This window comes from Callospermophilus lateralis, chromosome 6, assembly GCF_048772815.1.
Source record: "Callospermophilus lateralis isolate mCalLat2 chromosome 6, mCalLat2.hap1, whole genome shotgun sequence".
Lineage (NCBI taxonomy): Eukaryota > Metazoa > Chordata > Mammalia > Rodentia > Sciuridae > Callospermophilus > Callospermophilus lateralis.
The window spans coordinates 28186927-28204122 of NC_135310.1; positions in this window are offsets into that span (position 1 = coordinate 28186927).

Sequence of the window (17196 nt, forward strand, 5' to 3'; positions counted from 1 at the left end):
TATGAAAAGCTAAGACTGCCGATGTGATTTTAGTCATGAGACTAACTGGTTTTTCATAGGTTCACATCTTACTGCAGACTTTTGTTTGTTCAACTAATCCTCCTTTGCTTACAGTGTCACAGAGCTCACTTTTTTTGGCTGACAATGTGCCTTCTGAACAAACAGGCAGGTGGGTGAAGCTGCAAGTGTAGTGGCAGCTGCTCATGAAATAATTGCACATACCGCCAGCCCAAGGTGACAGCCACCACTGACTCACAACTCCCATTCCTAGGAAGAGGATGAGCACATCCCCTTGCGAAATTTTCTGTGCCATCTCTTGCAGAGACCAGCCACAGATAGAGCAGGGAGCACAAGGCTTACTGAATTCTGGTCTTAAGAGAGAGAGAGAAGCTCTTCGCACAGTCACTGTCTCTTACCAGGGTGATATCTTTGAAAGCAGAATTGCAGTCTCCTTTTATCTTCCATGATATCATCCAGTTAAAACAAAATTTCTGAATATGAAGAGTGTCTCCCTGAATTAAAAGCCAAAGAGAAATTGTGTCCAATCCATAAATGCTTTAATCAGTGAGTCAGAAGAGTTGATTACAAATCCTACCAGCCAGTCAGTCATGCCCATGACTCATTCTTTGTGGAGAGAGATATTTTTTGCTGTTATACAATTCATCTCCCAAAAATATCTAGTATTGACTAGCTTTGCTGTCACAGCTGGACCATCTGGCTGCTCCCTTGCCCATTATTAGAAAACTGATCCAGAAGTCCTCCAATTCAGTCTGGGAGTAATTTAAAGCAATGCCCAAAGGAAGGAGAATTAGAGATTTTTAAAATGAATTAATTGCCTGCCACACAAGTTAACTGATGATCTTTATGAGTTAAAGGGAGAAGAACAAGTAAGCACAAATAAAATTAAAAGGCAAGAATATAATGAGAGAAGATAGTCACAATAAACACAATAAAATATCAAGATCTGACAAACAGAAACAATACAAAGCAATAAGACAAACAACTTAAAAGAAAGTATACATTCAGTGGAAAACTTGTGCCCAGGTGCAGGTCATAGGGCCTGGGATGCATTGTCTACAGAGAATTAAAACAGTATTAAAACCAAACTCGAACAAGTCTTTTATTATCATTGTGCACTGCAGTCCTAAATAATGTCAGTGGTACAGCTGTCCTTCATGACAGGGACAATCATTCTTGCTGTATGCCTCACCCCTGTGTGTAAGCCTCTGGCATGAAATATTAACAGGCAGTTTATAGAAGAAATATAAGTGATCAAAATCCATAAGGCAAATAAACAATGAGATACTATCACTTTTGCTCATTAAACTGACAAAATAAATATTCATGATATTCAGTATTAGCAAGGATGAGGACCACTGGTACCATATTGAGTCATCTGCCTTTTTCTTGTCCATTTGTAGGAATTCTTTCAAAGGACAATTGGGGAGTATTTTAATTTTTTTTTCTAATGTGCAAAACTAAAAACTATTTAGCAAAGAATAGACATGTGGTTTCTGCCCACCTGCATCCCTTCCTTGAAGGAAGCTCTTTGCCTGGGATACTTACTGTCTGAATGGGACTGTCAATCACAAAGCTCCCCCGCCCCACTTAGTCCCGACCTCAGAGCTGAGTCTACCCCAGAAGAACAATTGATAGACTAGTTGAGAGACAATGGCAGCTACAGAATTTCCATAGGAAAGAGGTTTAGAGACTGCAAACTAGTTAAAGTGAGGCAAGAGGCTATTTGACTCATCATGAAGTTGCATGAAGGCAACCATACTGTGTTTACTCAGATGTAATCTGGGATTTGCTGACCCTGAAGCCCCTCCAATCTAGTGTTGTCAAATTTGCCAAGAACCATCCTGTCCCATCCAGCTGGTGGTTCTTCCTGCTGGAATTCTGCCTGCCCCTGAGAAATGATAGCCTACATAACAGAAGAAAATGAAGAGAAAGTGAGTGGACTGCAAGTTGAGAGAAGGAGAAACATAATCCTGATAGCCATTTTTGAGCATAAACAATTTAGTCATTTGGGATCTGATAATTTCTCTTTTTAAGAGGTCTGAATTGCTATTATCTGCATCCAGAGAGCTCTGAGTAACAGAGCTGAGGAGTAACAGAGACCTTAGCTCAAAGAGCTGAAGTATGGTGAGGAATTATAAAGCAGAGTTCAACATTATAACTGACATATCAAAATACTTTAAAAATCACATTCTCTGACTAACTTCTCAACTTATCTTTAAAACCTCTATTGCAAAATGATGAATTATTACACAGTGAATGCTTTTATATAACCTGGGTTGTTAGGGTCCGTAAACAAGTCAAGATGGCGCCTGGCATTTTGCCAGAGGGAGTGGTTTGTGAAGTAAAGCCAGTGAGCCAGTAAGTGTGGAGATTCCTTAATGACCGACTGCTGTATCTAGTTTATGTTAATTGATTTAAGCTGTGTATAATTGTTAATATGATGAGGATTCCTTAATGACTGATTGCTGTAACTGGATGATGCTAAATTGAAACAAGCTGTGTATTCAGTTATGTATATATACCCCTGCAGTCCTACAATAAACGGCTCCCGCTGTATTAACCTTCATAAGTTGCTTGTCACTCACACCCCCCACCCCACCCCCTGTTAGTTTGCCCACCCAGACTATGGCACTGGGTCAAGAAACAAAACAGCCCACAATCATCCTAGAAGGTCTCACTTCCTCTACACTAGAGTGAATCACTTTCCTGAATTCGGATTTGTTTTACCTGGTGTGTACATATGTTGGCTTTTTTTAACAAAAGTATTATTTTGCTGTGTGTGTGTGTGTGTGTGGTGTGTGTGTGATTCTTCCACATTGTAACTTGTAGTAGTAGTTAATTCATTTTCATTGTCATATAGGAATCTGTAGTAAGAATATATCACAATTTATCCATTCCAATGTTGATTGATAGTTAAATTATTTCCAATTATTAACCACTTCAAATAACATTGCCATGAATTTTCCTAAGTGTATACTTAGGAGAGGAATTAATGGATTTACATGGCATGTGTCTGTTGAACTATAGGAGATACTCCTAAACAGGTTTGCGAAGAGATTATAATTATTTAAACTACCAGTGTATGAGAGTTATAGTTGCTCCATGTCTTCCCCAGCACATGATGTCATCAACTGTTACACTTTTACTCACTTGGAGTGATGTGGTAATACAGCACTAGTTTGAATTTGCCTTTCTCTGATGAGTATTGATGTGGAACAACTTTTTGTATAGTTATTGGCCAAGTGGATATCATATTTTGTGACATACACATTTAAAGTTTGTCCCTTCTTTTCCTATTGGGTCATGTCTTTTTCTTGTTCATTTGTAGGAATACTTTATATTTATGAAAAGAAGTACTTTATTAGTTGATATATTTGTAAATCAATTATCCTGCTCTGTAGTTTTTATTCTTTGCCTTTTTATTCTATCTCCTCCCCATTTTGGTATCTGGGATTAAGCCCAGGAGTGCCTAAGCACTAAGCTACACCTCCAATCCCTTTTTAATTTTTTATTTGCAACAGGGACTTGCTAAGTTCCTGAGGCTAACCTTGAACTTGCAATCCTCCTGCCTTTTTATTCTCTTATTAACACATTTTGAGAAACAGAACTTCTCAATGTTAATGGTGTCCAATTTACCTTCTGAGCTTTTTTGACAAATGTTTCTATGTCCTGTTTAAGAAGTTTTTTTAACCCCAGATTTTAACCCCAAGATATCTCTCATGATATCTTCTAGAAGCTCTATCATTTTACCTTTTACATTTAGATCTACAATCTTCCCAGAATTGATTTGGGGGTTAATGTTAATTGATTAATTGCCTATCCATATAGAAAAAAAAAAAACCTTTATCTGTTTTTTTTTCTATATGGATAGGCAATTAATCAATCAAGAAACATTTATTTAAACAAAACATTTTCCTCCATTACTAGTAGTTCAGTGAAATCTTAGCCATAAATTGAGTGGTCATATGTGGGTGGGCCTTTACCTAGACTATTCTGATCATTTCATTTTTCCTTGCACCAATACTACATATTTTTAATTACTCTTACTGTTTTAGTTATCTTTTTCGCTGCTGTGACTAAAGGACCCAACCAGCATAATTGTAGAAGAGGAAAAGTTTTATTTAAGGGGATCCCAGTTTCAGAGAGTCCATAGAAAGCGGGCTCCATTCCTCAGGGCTCCAGGTGAGACAGGAACAACATGGCAGAAGAGTGTGGCAAAGGGAAGTGGCTTACCTGATGATCAAGAAGCAGAGAGAAGGGGCTAGGGCTGTAGCTCAGTGGCAGAGTGCTTGCCTAGCACTTGTAAGGCACTGGGTTCAGTCCTCAGCACCACATTAAAAAAAAAAAAAAAAAAAAAAACTAAATAAAATGAAGTTGTTATGTCCATCTACAAATAAAAATTAAGAAAAAATGGGAGGGAAAGGGATATGAAGGAGCAGAGAGAGAGAGAGAGGTCTCTACTCATCAGATACATTATGTACCCCAAAGCCACACTCCAGTTTCCAAATCCTCCAGCCACACCCTACCACTTCAGTTACCAATCAGTTAATCCCTATCAGGGGATAAATTCACTGATGGGTTAAGACTCTTAAACCCCCAAAATTTCTCCTCTGAACCTTCTTGCATTTTCTCACACGTGAGCTTTTGGGGGACACCTCACATCCAAACTGTAACACTTACTTTACAATGAGTCTCTTGGGCTGATAAAGAAGATTCTCCTACTTTAATAAAATAGTATTCTAACAAAGATAGCATTCTTCAAGGTAGTATTAACTATCTTTAAGTTTCTTTGAGATAGTATTGCTATTTTTAGCACTTTTATTTCCACATATAAATTAAAATCAACCTGTTAACTTATATATATTGGCATTTTCATAAGGTTTATATTTAATCTATAAATTAATTTAGGTAGAATTAATATGTTACAATAGAGAGTTTTTTCAATCATAAATGTGATAATTTAAATATATCGATTTACATCTTCAGTAACATTTTACAGTTTTCCATTCTTCATTAGGTTTAATTCTTGATGTTAGGTTTTTGTGAGACCATTGAAAATTATATTGTTACTTAAATTTCGCTTTGTAATTGTTGCTGAAATGTGACAATATTATTGAGCTTTTTAATCAATCAACCTTGTAACTAGCAACCTTATTAAATTCATATTTAATTCCAATAGGGTATTATTTATAAATGACTTTGGATTTTCTAAGCACACAATCATGTTATTCACAAATAATGGCATTTATTTCTTTCCATTTATCTTTTATATTAATTTTTCTTGCGTAAGGTAAGGACCTTTGGTAAAATATGAATACATATGGTGATTGTGGGCCTCCTCCCTCATTGCTAATCTCAGAAGAAATTTTGTAAAATTTCACTAATAATAGGTTGTTTGTGTAATGATTTCTGTAGACATTTTTATCTGCTTAAGAACATTGCCATCTATTTCTAGTTTGCTAAGTTTTTGATAAATGATTGTGATTTTTATCAAATGCTTTTTCTGTAACCATTCAGAAAAAGACATGAATTTTTTTCTATATTTTTCTTCTGTTAAAGTGATAGATTACAATGATTTGATTTTCGAATGTCAAGCTAATTTCATATCTTTGAATAAAGTCATCTTGGTCATGAAATAATATCTTTTTTATACTAATAGATTTGGTTTGCTAATATTTTGTTTAGGATTCCTGGAGAGATTATCTATAACTTTCTTTGGTTATAACACCTTTGCCATTATAAGTTGGGAAATATACCTTGTTTTTCTATTTTGAGGGGAGAGTTTGTGTGTGTTAAGTGTTCTGTTTTTCCCTAAGTGCTTGGAAGAGTTCTTTCAGTTAAGCTATCTGAGTCTGGAGTTTTGTGGAAATAATTTAAATCAGGAATTTAATTTTTTTAAATAAACTTTCCATTTTTATGTCCATTATAGTATGCTATATTTTTTAAGAAATTAATTCATGGTGTCTACATTTTCATATTCATTAGCACAAATTGGTCATGATATCCCCTTAATTTTTTAATTCTATTCTCTGTGGTATGTTCCCCCTTTTCATGCCTGAGAGTGGTAATTTATGCCTTCTCCAGATATCTTTAATTATTCTTGTCTTAGGTTTCTCCATTATGTTACATTGTTCATAGAACCAACTATTAGCTTTTGGTTCTCTCTTTTGTTTTCTCTCTTGTACATTTGTTTTCTATTTCATCAATGTGTGTTACTATCTTGACATGTAATTTGCAATTCGTTTTTCTAACTTCTTGAGTTAGATTCTTAGATCATTTTTTTCCTTTCTTCTTCCCTGACAAATGTTTTAAAATTATCCAAGAATGACTTTAACTACATCCTACAGGTTTTGACCTATTATGTTATTATCATTCTATTCAAAATTTTTCGTTGTGATTTCTTCTTTGACATGTTTGATCAGTTTCTTTTTAATTTTTTAACTTGTTTTAATTAGTTATACATGACAGTAGAATGCTGACTTTGATATATCATACATAGATGGGGTATAATTTCTCATTTTTCTGATTGTACATATTGTAGATTTCTAAACATTTAAAATTTTGTTTTTATTTAATAACTTTTAGTTAATTGATTAATTTTATTGCAGCCATAGACCATACTCTGTGTGATTTAAATCATTTGAAGTATGTTTAAAATTCCTTCATGGCCCAGAACATAGTCAATTTTGGCAAATGTTCCATATGAAATTGTTAAATGCAGTATGATATATCAGGTTAATGTTGTTAATCATGTTGTTCAAAATTTTTTAGCCTTACTGATTTCTTGTTTGTTTGTTTTTGGTGCTGGTTCTATTAGTGAAAGCTCCTACTATTTTTGCAGAATATTTATTTATCAATTTTGTTCTATCAACTATTATCTTGAACATTATGAGGTGTACATAAGTTTATCCTTGTGATATCTTTGTGTTGGAATGACCATTTGATTATGAAATATCCCTTTTATCTTTAGTAAAACCTGTTGACTTAAAGTCCAATTCATCTGGTAGAAATTTACAGGTTATGACTTTCTTGTGACTAATATTTGCATGTGTGTGTACATTGATACAGCAGGAGTGGGAGCCGTTTATTGTAAGACTGGAGAGGTATATATACATTCCACACAGCTTATCTTAATTAACATAAACTAGATACAGCAGTCAACCAATAAGGAATCTCCACACTTAATGGCTCGCTGGCATTACTTCACAAATCACTCCCTCTGCAAAATGCCAGGCGCCATCTTGACTTGTTTACAGACTCTAACAATTTATGTATAATATTATCACTAATGTAAAGAAAATTTAACTCATCACTCTGCCATTTGTTTACAGTGTCCCATCTATTTTGTTTCTTTTAAAAAATCTTTCTTTATTTCTTTTGGACTATCAATTTTTATTATTTTTTATTATCTCATTTTCATTTCTGTGAGCTATGTGTAGTTACACATTTTTCACTATGCTTTTAGAGGTTGCCATAAGGATTTCAACATTTATCTTTGACTTATTAGCATCTAATGAATAAAATCACTTTTGCAACTGCCTGGCCAAGGTAAAGCCTTAGACATTTTAATTACATTTATTCCTTTTCTACTGCCTACAGTTCATCTTCCAATTTATGGTCCCTCTCTCTTCAACTATATCCAAGGTATTGTTAAACAAATCCATTGATTTGTTAACATAATAATATTTTCCAGTTTTAGGTATTCCACTTGATTTTTCACAGTTTCTAGTTCTCTGGTACAATTCTCTATCTAATCATTTAATTTATTGAATGTACTAATCACAATTATTTTAAATCATTGCAATGTCTAGATTTTTCTAGCAGACAGTTAAGGTGAAGTGGCTTACCCCACGAAATCATGAACTGTGTTGATTTGAAGCCAGCCTTTAGACTTCTTAGAGTCATCTATTTCTGCTGGTGTAGGAGAGTCTTATTAAAGTCTGGAATGTTGCTGCTTAGGCCCTAAGCCTCTGGCTGTCTCTAAACTCTCATTTGTGTTACTGATGCCCCAAGATACTGAAGGAAACTTTGCTTGCCTTCTCAGCCTAACGGTCACAGCTTCCATATTTATTTGCAAGTGCCTTGAGAGGGAAAACCAGTCTGAATACTACTTCATTTCTCCTTTTTCTTTGCTTGTCTCTTTAAATTTTTACTGCCTAGATAGCTCTCCAAAACCTAAAAACAGATTTTCTATATATTTTATCAAGCTTTGCTAGTTATTCCTGGATGGAGGGCTGCCCTGTAAGCACTGATTCCACCCTTACAAGAAGCAGAATACCCACCAGCTTGTCCTTTGAATATCAATTTTATCTTAAGATTCTAGTGATTCATCATTCTTCCTTTGAGCTTCTAAAATTAAATTGTTTCCTATGACTTTGGCTCCATTGAGTTTCTGTTTCTTTTAAGAACCAGCCATGCAGAATCTGTTTCATTAGTTTAGCTAAGACTTTAGCCTTGATTATGATCTATTATAATGGAAACATTAAAGGTCAACTATGGTAGAAGCAGACAAATATGTTTTATCCCATGTGCAAGAACTGTTAGGCCACAACGAGTCTAGGAAGAAAGTGTGCCATGAGAAATTAATAATGTCTGTCCTACAAAGAGGGGTGGTAGCAGATATATGCCAGTCATTTGTCAGACTCAGATATGATGATCCATGCAGATCCATTTCTCTACAGAATTATTTGTATATACTTAATGTTTTAAAGAGTTACAGGCACTGCCCCTCTCTTAAAAATTAATAAAGGATTTGCTAACATGGCAGATGTTAGCAAATAACTAAAATAATGTTAACAACTAAAATACTAGCAAATAAACAGATCCCAATTATTCATGGTTTCCCATTCTTTTGTAAGGGGAATTTGATAAAAAATTTAAAAAGGCACATCATTGGGTGCCAGTGGTCAGGGCTGCTATAACAAAAACACCATAGACTAGATGACTTATAAACAACAGATATTTATTGCACAGTTCTTGAGGATGAAAGCTGTCAACAGATTTGGTGTCTGATGAGGGTCCATTTCCTCATAGACAATTGTCTGGTCACTGTAACCTCAAATGACAGAAGAGATAACAGATCTCTCTGGGGTTTCTCTTAATAAGGGTACTAACCACATTTATGAGGGCTCCACTTTAATAACATAACCAACTCCCAAAGGCCCTACTTTGTATAATCATCCACTTTTCGGGTAAGAATTTCAACATATAAATTTTTGGGAAAACCATTCAGTCCATAACATCAGTGGAGACTCAGCTGTCAGAATGAAGGGTAATTATAGTGACCATATTTTCTAAACCCTAATAGAGGTACTATTTCACAAGGCTGAACATTCTTCTAGAACCAAGAAAACAAAACATTAGGAAGCAGAACTGACCAGGAAACACCAGTACCTAGTATCATAGATACAATTCTGTCACTAATTCAATACAGTCTAGATGTTTGCTAACTTGGTTTCAAAATGGGGCATAAGAGACTTGGCCATTATAAGATTTTCAAGACCAGAGTTACAGGAGGAAGTTCCTGCCTGCTGGCTCAGCCTCCCTGCTGCTCCTGCTGGTCTGCAGGAATCCAGATAACTGATTCCTAACCTGCTTATTTTAGACCAGTGGCTTAGCTTTTTGACATCTCCAGTCTCATAGTCAGATTCCAAAGTCCCTCCCTCTGAAACTATCCTGCAAGCCAAGACAGACAGCAGCAGCTGCCACCGCACTGATAATGGGTTTGTGCTGCTGCTTGCCCAGAAAGTTTGCTTTGAGTTGCTGATTTGCATCCCTGCTTGCCCAAGCACACAGCTTCTGCGCCTCCACCACCTTCGGCACAGAGAGAACAGCAGTGCCACCTACTGAGCTGCTGGAGATGCAGCCAGCTTCCTGGCCAGTCCAGGCCTGCTTGTCACTTAATCTGGCAGGCAGGATTGCCTTACCCAGCAACAGGACTGAAAACTACCTTTGTACAGCGATTAAATAAGTAGGCCTCCTCCTCTGCCAACTTTAGTGATTGTTCACCACTGTCAGTTTTAAAAAGGTCTCAAGGAAGTTTGTTCTGCTCTGAACAAATGAAACTCAATTGCAGCTGGGACCCATGCTGTATTCTGCTTACATGAGAAATGGGCAAGCAGTGTTCAACTACCGAGTTGAACACTGAACACAATCATTAAGTACTTGTGCTAGACACTGGGTGAGGCACAGGGAGTAGACCTATGAATGGTCTACACCAGAAGAGCACCCGAAAGATAACAAACTGACACCTGGAACCCACAATGACAAAATACACTCACAAAACTCAGCCACAAGTTACTCTGCAGGAACACATTTCAAAGAATGAAATTGGGGGCTCTGGATTTTCTACGTGTCCCTGAGTTCTATTGCTCCTCTTGTCACACATAAATTAAGAGTTCATGGAGCTTTCTTCATGGGTTTTTTTTTTTTTTTTTTTTTTGGCATTTGTTTTGCTTTTTGATTAATAAATAATATATTTTGACTTTTGTTCTGAAAATAGCTGCTTGGCAGATGCCCTACGCATCTACTTGGCCTGCCTCATGGAAAATCTTACCAGGACACTCTTAAAGGACAAATCTTTCTTCTGTATTTGCAAACTGCTAATAGCACACCTCTGGCAATGATCAATAATAAAATAAATTTTTTAATATTTTGAATGTCTAATGATATCAGAAATTCCTACTTCAACACATATGTATATATAAGTAAATACACTATTAAATCAAGAACCCACATACACTGATTTGGTCACATATTTGCAGCTGGGAAGCAGAATCTGAACACCCTAGGGGAATTCTCCTCCCTTCTGAAAGACACTTGTTGTTCAGCCACTATGCACAGCTGTCATCCATGCATGTAAAAACTACTGCATGAGTGTGATTCCTCCTGTAAGAGGAGACCAGGTGAAAGCACGTGATAGGAAATGGACAAAGCAGTGTCAAATGGGACAACAGAGCCATCGATTTAAGAAAGATTGCAACATTAATGAACTAAATTTCTTAAGCGACTATTATGAGAATTATATGGGATGCAGGATGAGATAGGTATTAATCCTAGCAAGTATTTGGTACTTTACTATGATTTTTTAATACAGTCCAGGTGAGCAATAATTTAAAGATTGTGTATTAAGTGTTTACATTAGCTCTTATCAATCATCATGCTCCTACTCATCCCTGCTCCCCTCTTTTTGCAATTATCCATGCAAAGTAGTTTTGAAACTGTGTTCCTATGCAATCTTTTAGGTGCAGACTTGATGGACTTTCCTTATACACCTTTTTCTTTAATTCCCATGATTCAGGTAAAGGATAATTTGGAGCACTAAATGCATAGTGTCAAAGTGCTGTCAGTGGCTACAAATCCACATTTACAGACTAACTGCACTGCTGCAAGAACAGACACACCACTGGAACATCTCTCAGAACCCTAAATCACAATGTTCTGAGGCCACTTCAGCCTTCATTCTTGCCAGAGTATCTGAATTGTTCTAAGGATGGGCCTCCTGGCTCATCCAGGTTTGTTGTTGTTCTTTCTATATGTGTAAGAGAAGAGTATGTTTTGACATATCATACATACATGGATTATAACTTCCCATTATTGTAGTTGTACATGATGTGGAGTTTCATTGGTGGTATTGTCATATCTGACCAGAGGAAAGTCATGTCCAATTCATTCTACTGTCTTTCCTATTCCCATCCCCATTCCCGCTTCCCATCATTCCCCTTTGTCTAATCCACTGAACTTCTATTCTTCCCCACCAACCCCGCAACTTGTTGTGTATTAGCATCCACATATCAGAGAGCACATTCAGCCTTTGGTTTTGGGGACTGGCTTATTTCACTCAGCATGATAGTCTCCAGTTCCATCCATTTGTCTAGGTTTGTTTTTGAGGTACACAAAATTGATAAGCACTGGACGGGTGACAGGATGAGCCTTGGCTTTCACTCACCTCCTTTCTTTCTTCCCTCTGTTCTCATCACTTTTACTGTCTCACTCAAGGTCAGCCAGGAACTGTTAACTGTCATCTGACCAAGTCAAGAATGCACAAGCCTTGAGGATAGCCTTTGTGAAAATAAACACAGGATGAAACAAAATGAAATAAAATAATCATAGATTCTTACATGGGAAGGAACTTTCAGACTCAAATTCAGCCTCCTTAACTCAGGGTTTTGATAGCCTCTGAATTCGCTGCCTAAAAGTCTTAGTTACCTCTAATCAATTCAACACTTAGATGATTCTTCTTTATATTAGCCAGAGTATGATGCCATGGTAATAGCTAACTCTTGTTAAACGTATTCTACTTTGCATACATTGTATTATTTATTCTCCCTCAGAACGCTATCAGGAAGATACTATTTGAAAGGTTAAGTACCCTACCCAAGGTCACCTATAAAGGAAGAGATAAGTGCAGAATTTGAACATAGATTATCTGGCTCCAGAAGCCCTCTAACCTATTTGGTCTACATAGCATGATTTCTGCTTTCTCTAACTTCTGCTATTTGGTCCTTGGGCCATAAAAGCATCTGATTCTTCTTCCACCTGGCTTAGCAAGAGAAGGTGATTTCTCTTCTCCTACCCAATCACATAGTTCCTTCAACACACCTCATATGACAGTTTTTATTTCCCTTAGCCTCCAGGCCTACTAATTATACATTTGGTCTATGTCCCTCCAAAATGTGTTACCCAGCTCCCAAGATAATCATATACTAGATGTACTACAACCAGTGCAGTGTGCAGAGACATGACTGCCACCTGCTTCCCAGATGAGTACTGACTAATACGACTTTCTATGATGATGAAAATGTCCTATACTTGTACTTTCCTATTTAATAGCCACTAGCTACATTTGACTATTAAGTGTTAATTGTGGTGGCTGCAACTAAGGAACCAAGTTTTTAATTTTATCCATTAATTTGATTTTATGTAGCCATATGTGAAGAGTAGCTATGTATGAGTGAGAATATGGTTCTAGATTCCATAGTTCTATGTCATATCCAGATCCATGTCATCAGGACGATTATGTCATTGCCATTCATAGTACTCAGTTGGCTTCTAAGACTCCTGAACATATTTACATTTTTTTTTTCTGATAAATGTCACCTCATGATCATTCTAGCCTATCAAGTTAATTCCAATTTTTGTCATTCACAGTATTTAGGATCTTGGATGCTCTGCATCTTTAGCAAGTTGGTATATCTTCACAGAATACATAGTAGTAATAATAATGATATAATAGTAATAAATAAACATTTATTGAAGGCTTACTAAATGCCAGGAGTAGCACCATGCACACACCAGCACTCTCTGTACCCAGGACAGTCTGGCTCCACAACCCAGACCTTTGCCTACTGACCAGACTGCCCTCCACACCAGAGAAACACACATGTGCAAGCATGTGTACACAAACACACACACACACACACACACACACACACACAGATCAGCACATAAAACTTTCTTCTATTTATACATTGGTTATTAACCTACATTTTGCATACCATCATTTAATCCCAATTGTCATTGTATCCAAAACAATGCTCTTAACATGTTCACAAGAATCTGATGACAGCTCCTGTCGAATATCTTACAGCAGCACTTATTCACAATGTCTATTAACACTGCCCTAAAGCTGACAACCTTTTAAGAAATAGAATTGAGATCAGTCTACCATCATTTCTTCTAGAACTCATCCTGACTTTTGGAAATATTTAATACTCATTTTCTCTTAGTAATTCAGTCAGTCAAGAGAACATTCCCATGTCCATCAAGGAAAATGTAACAATTGAGACATTAAATGGAAACTTTATTTCAGTAAGCTGTCCAACATGACAACAGGGTAGAAAAAAGCATTTAAAGTTTATAGAAAAGAATAATTTGGAATAAAGAACAAGACTTTTGGGCTGGGCTTATGGCTCAGTGGCAGAGCGCTCGCCTCGCACACGTGAGGCACTGGGTTTGGTTCTCAGCACCACATAAAAATAAATAAACAAAATAAAGATATTGCATTCATCTATAACTAAAATTTTTTTTTTTAAAAAAAAAACAAGACTTTTGGGCTGGGGATATGGCTCAAGCGGTAGCGTGCTTGCCTGGCATGCATGCGGCCTGGGTTCGATCCTCAGCACCACATACAAAGATGTTGTGTCTGCCGAAAACTAAAAAATAAATATTAAAAATTCTCTCTCAAAAAAAAAAAAAAAGAAAAAACCAAGACTTTTAGTAAGAATGTTTAAAAAAACTGCCTGTATTGGACATCAACTAAGATTTTTTTTTCTCCTAAATTTCACCTAAAATCTCAAGACCAAGTTTTATAAGCACTAAGGTATCCCCACATTCTAAAATGTAAGGCAAGATTGTCTCTGCAGAACTTTCTTAGGAGGTGGCCTCAAACCAATGTCGGTAGTCTGTCAACCACTGATAATGAGAATTGTGAAGACAGGGAACACTGACGGGTGCTGATGTCTTTGAAGGGAATTGTCAGGCTGCTGTGCCAGTCCTCTTTCCTCTCTATAGCAGGATGTGTCATGTGAGAAGACTTAAGGGCTGGAGAGAAAGACTGAAAAGCATCCAGAGATGGGAGGGAAAAAACCAAGAGAGTGTATTGTCATGGAAACCAAGAGAAGAAAGTGAGTGGGCAGCTTCTTCAAGTGCTGCTGAGAGGTTAAGCTGAGGAATGAAAAGCATTTATTGTATTTAGCATAATGGGACATTGGTTTTCTTAATTAGTGCAATTTATCAGAGTGTTAAGGATGGAAGTGAGACTGCAGGAGATGAAGGGCTAATGCCAGAAAATCTAAACAATTTTTTGAATTAGGGTATGAAAAGGGGAGAAAGATTAGAAACTAAAGGTAAATGTGAATTCTAGAAGATAATTTTTAAGTTTTAAAATTAAGAGTATAAAGCACTCAAGGAAAATCAAACTGCAGTTGTAATACATGGAGATCAAATCATATTGTAGGGAAAGCTATGGGTTTTGAAAAGATATATGTGCACACACATAATTTCAAAATAATCTTTAAGCAAAGATCAAAGTTCTCATGTTTAAGTTCCAATGCATTAACCAAAATAAAAATAGAGTAGGAACTAAACGATCTTTTAAAGTTGAAACTTCCCAAATGGTCATTTTGTCCAATAATAGGCAATAGTAGAAGACTTGGTGAAGCACAGGATTATTTCAGTTAAACCAGAGAGCACAAGATTTGCATCACTGAAAAGGTCCTGGATTCATCCAATAAAATAATATTCTCTCATAAATAGGGATATCATCTTTGTTGGTTAGATTCCAAATAAAGTAGCACTTTCAAATGGAAATTTCATATACTGTAATGTCATTTTTAAAAAATATTTTTTTTAGTTGTAGATGGACACAATATCTTATTTGTTTATTTATTTTTTTAATGTGGTGCTGAGGATTGAACCCAGTGCCTCACATGTGCAAGGCAGATGCTCTACCATTGAGTCACAACACTAGACCTATAATGTCAATTTAATAACAAAAACAAAGAAGCTCTTAGCTTCTGATATATAATAATCTTATTATATATCACTATCTGAAGAGAAAGCAGTGGTTGTGGTCTGGGCACTAGAGTAGCAGGTGGGTGACAGCTGGCTAGAAGGGTTAGTTTGCATGAGTAGGAAATATTTCTCTGGTGCTTCAGCTTTAAGGTCAGGCTATGGCCTCTCTTCAGTGTTATCTGTCCACTGTTGATCCCAAAGTGTGTGAGCCAGTTGAGGGCCTGGGAGGGAACTGTGGGAGAATCAGAGCCAAAAGAATCTCTGATACAGCAGAAGAAAATAGATAAAAGGTATTCTCATTAAAAAGGTGTCTAAAGACAAAATTTCAACAGAGTTAAATGGCCTAATTGGCTTTCGTTTGCAATTCATGAAGCAGGTAGCATCTCCTATAAAAATAGAGAGATGCTGGGCAAGGCAGAATAGTCAGTTTTGTAAGATCACTAAAGCAGGAACAAGAAAACAGCATCACACAAGCAGACCTCATTGTTGCTGTAGGTTCCCTGTCAGACCACTATAATAAAGTGTTTGTTGCAATAAGATGAGGCACACTTACTTGTTTGGTTTTCTGGTGCACATCAAAGTTGTGTTTATACTATGTTGTAACCCATTAAGTATGCAGTAACCCTATGTCTAAAAAGTAACAATGCATTTGCCTCAGGAAAAATGTCAAATGTAACAGAGTCACCAAGTAAGCATGTGCTGCTGGGGAAAGAATTATCATAGGCCTTCAATTTGTAAGGAAAAAAAAGAAAGAAAGCAAGATCTGAAAAATACAATACACTAAGTCCAATAAAACAAGGTATGACTGCAAAAAAAAAAAAAAAAAAAAAAAAGCAGATTGGTTGACATTAGTTTATTTCTGGCTACTTTCCATCTAAAAGTTCAAAAGCAGAGGGCCTATTTGGGAATTTTGACTATCATCTCTCTCCTGATTTCCCAGAAGATCCAGTAAACAGTTCAGCTTGGTGACATGGAGTTTGAGCCTGAGTGATTTCATTTTGGTTTATGTGTTCTGTTGGGACCTAATGCAGGTGCTCAGCCCAAAACAACATTTATGGCCTCCCTAAATTTCACTTAACAGAGGAAAACAGACAACTCTTGAAAGATGAGAAAGATGGAATGAAATTCCAGATGCTAGGAAGTTTGGTAACTTGGTGAAAAGAAGTTGAAGGATTTTTTATTTATGGCTTTCAGTTCAATGTGAAATAAAAGGCATCCTGGGAGTAAGAGGAAGAGCTGGTGGGTTAGGTTTAAAGAGAACAGAGAGGAGTTAAAAACAACACCACCACCACCAGCCTTGAAGAATGAGGGAAACTGACTAAAAGAGCATGAGATTGCAGACTGGTTGTGACTAGACAGAGACCAAGAAAGTAAACTGGACCCAAATGGTTGGTGTAGAGTATTCTCCGCAGCTGCCCGGACCTATGTAGAGAGGGTGGGTTAGGGTTAGGGTTTTGCCACTCATGTTACAAGGAGAGTATTGATCAGAGAGGAATTGAAGCACTGGGCCATGAGGTGTAGGCCAATTTGGAGCACGGTCACTTGATAAATCTTTTTTTTAACAGGGAAATGAAAGAAAATTAGGAACTAGAAACCCTAATTGAAACTTCCTGTAAAACCTAATCACTAAGCCTTATTGACTTTACATCTTAAAACATCTTT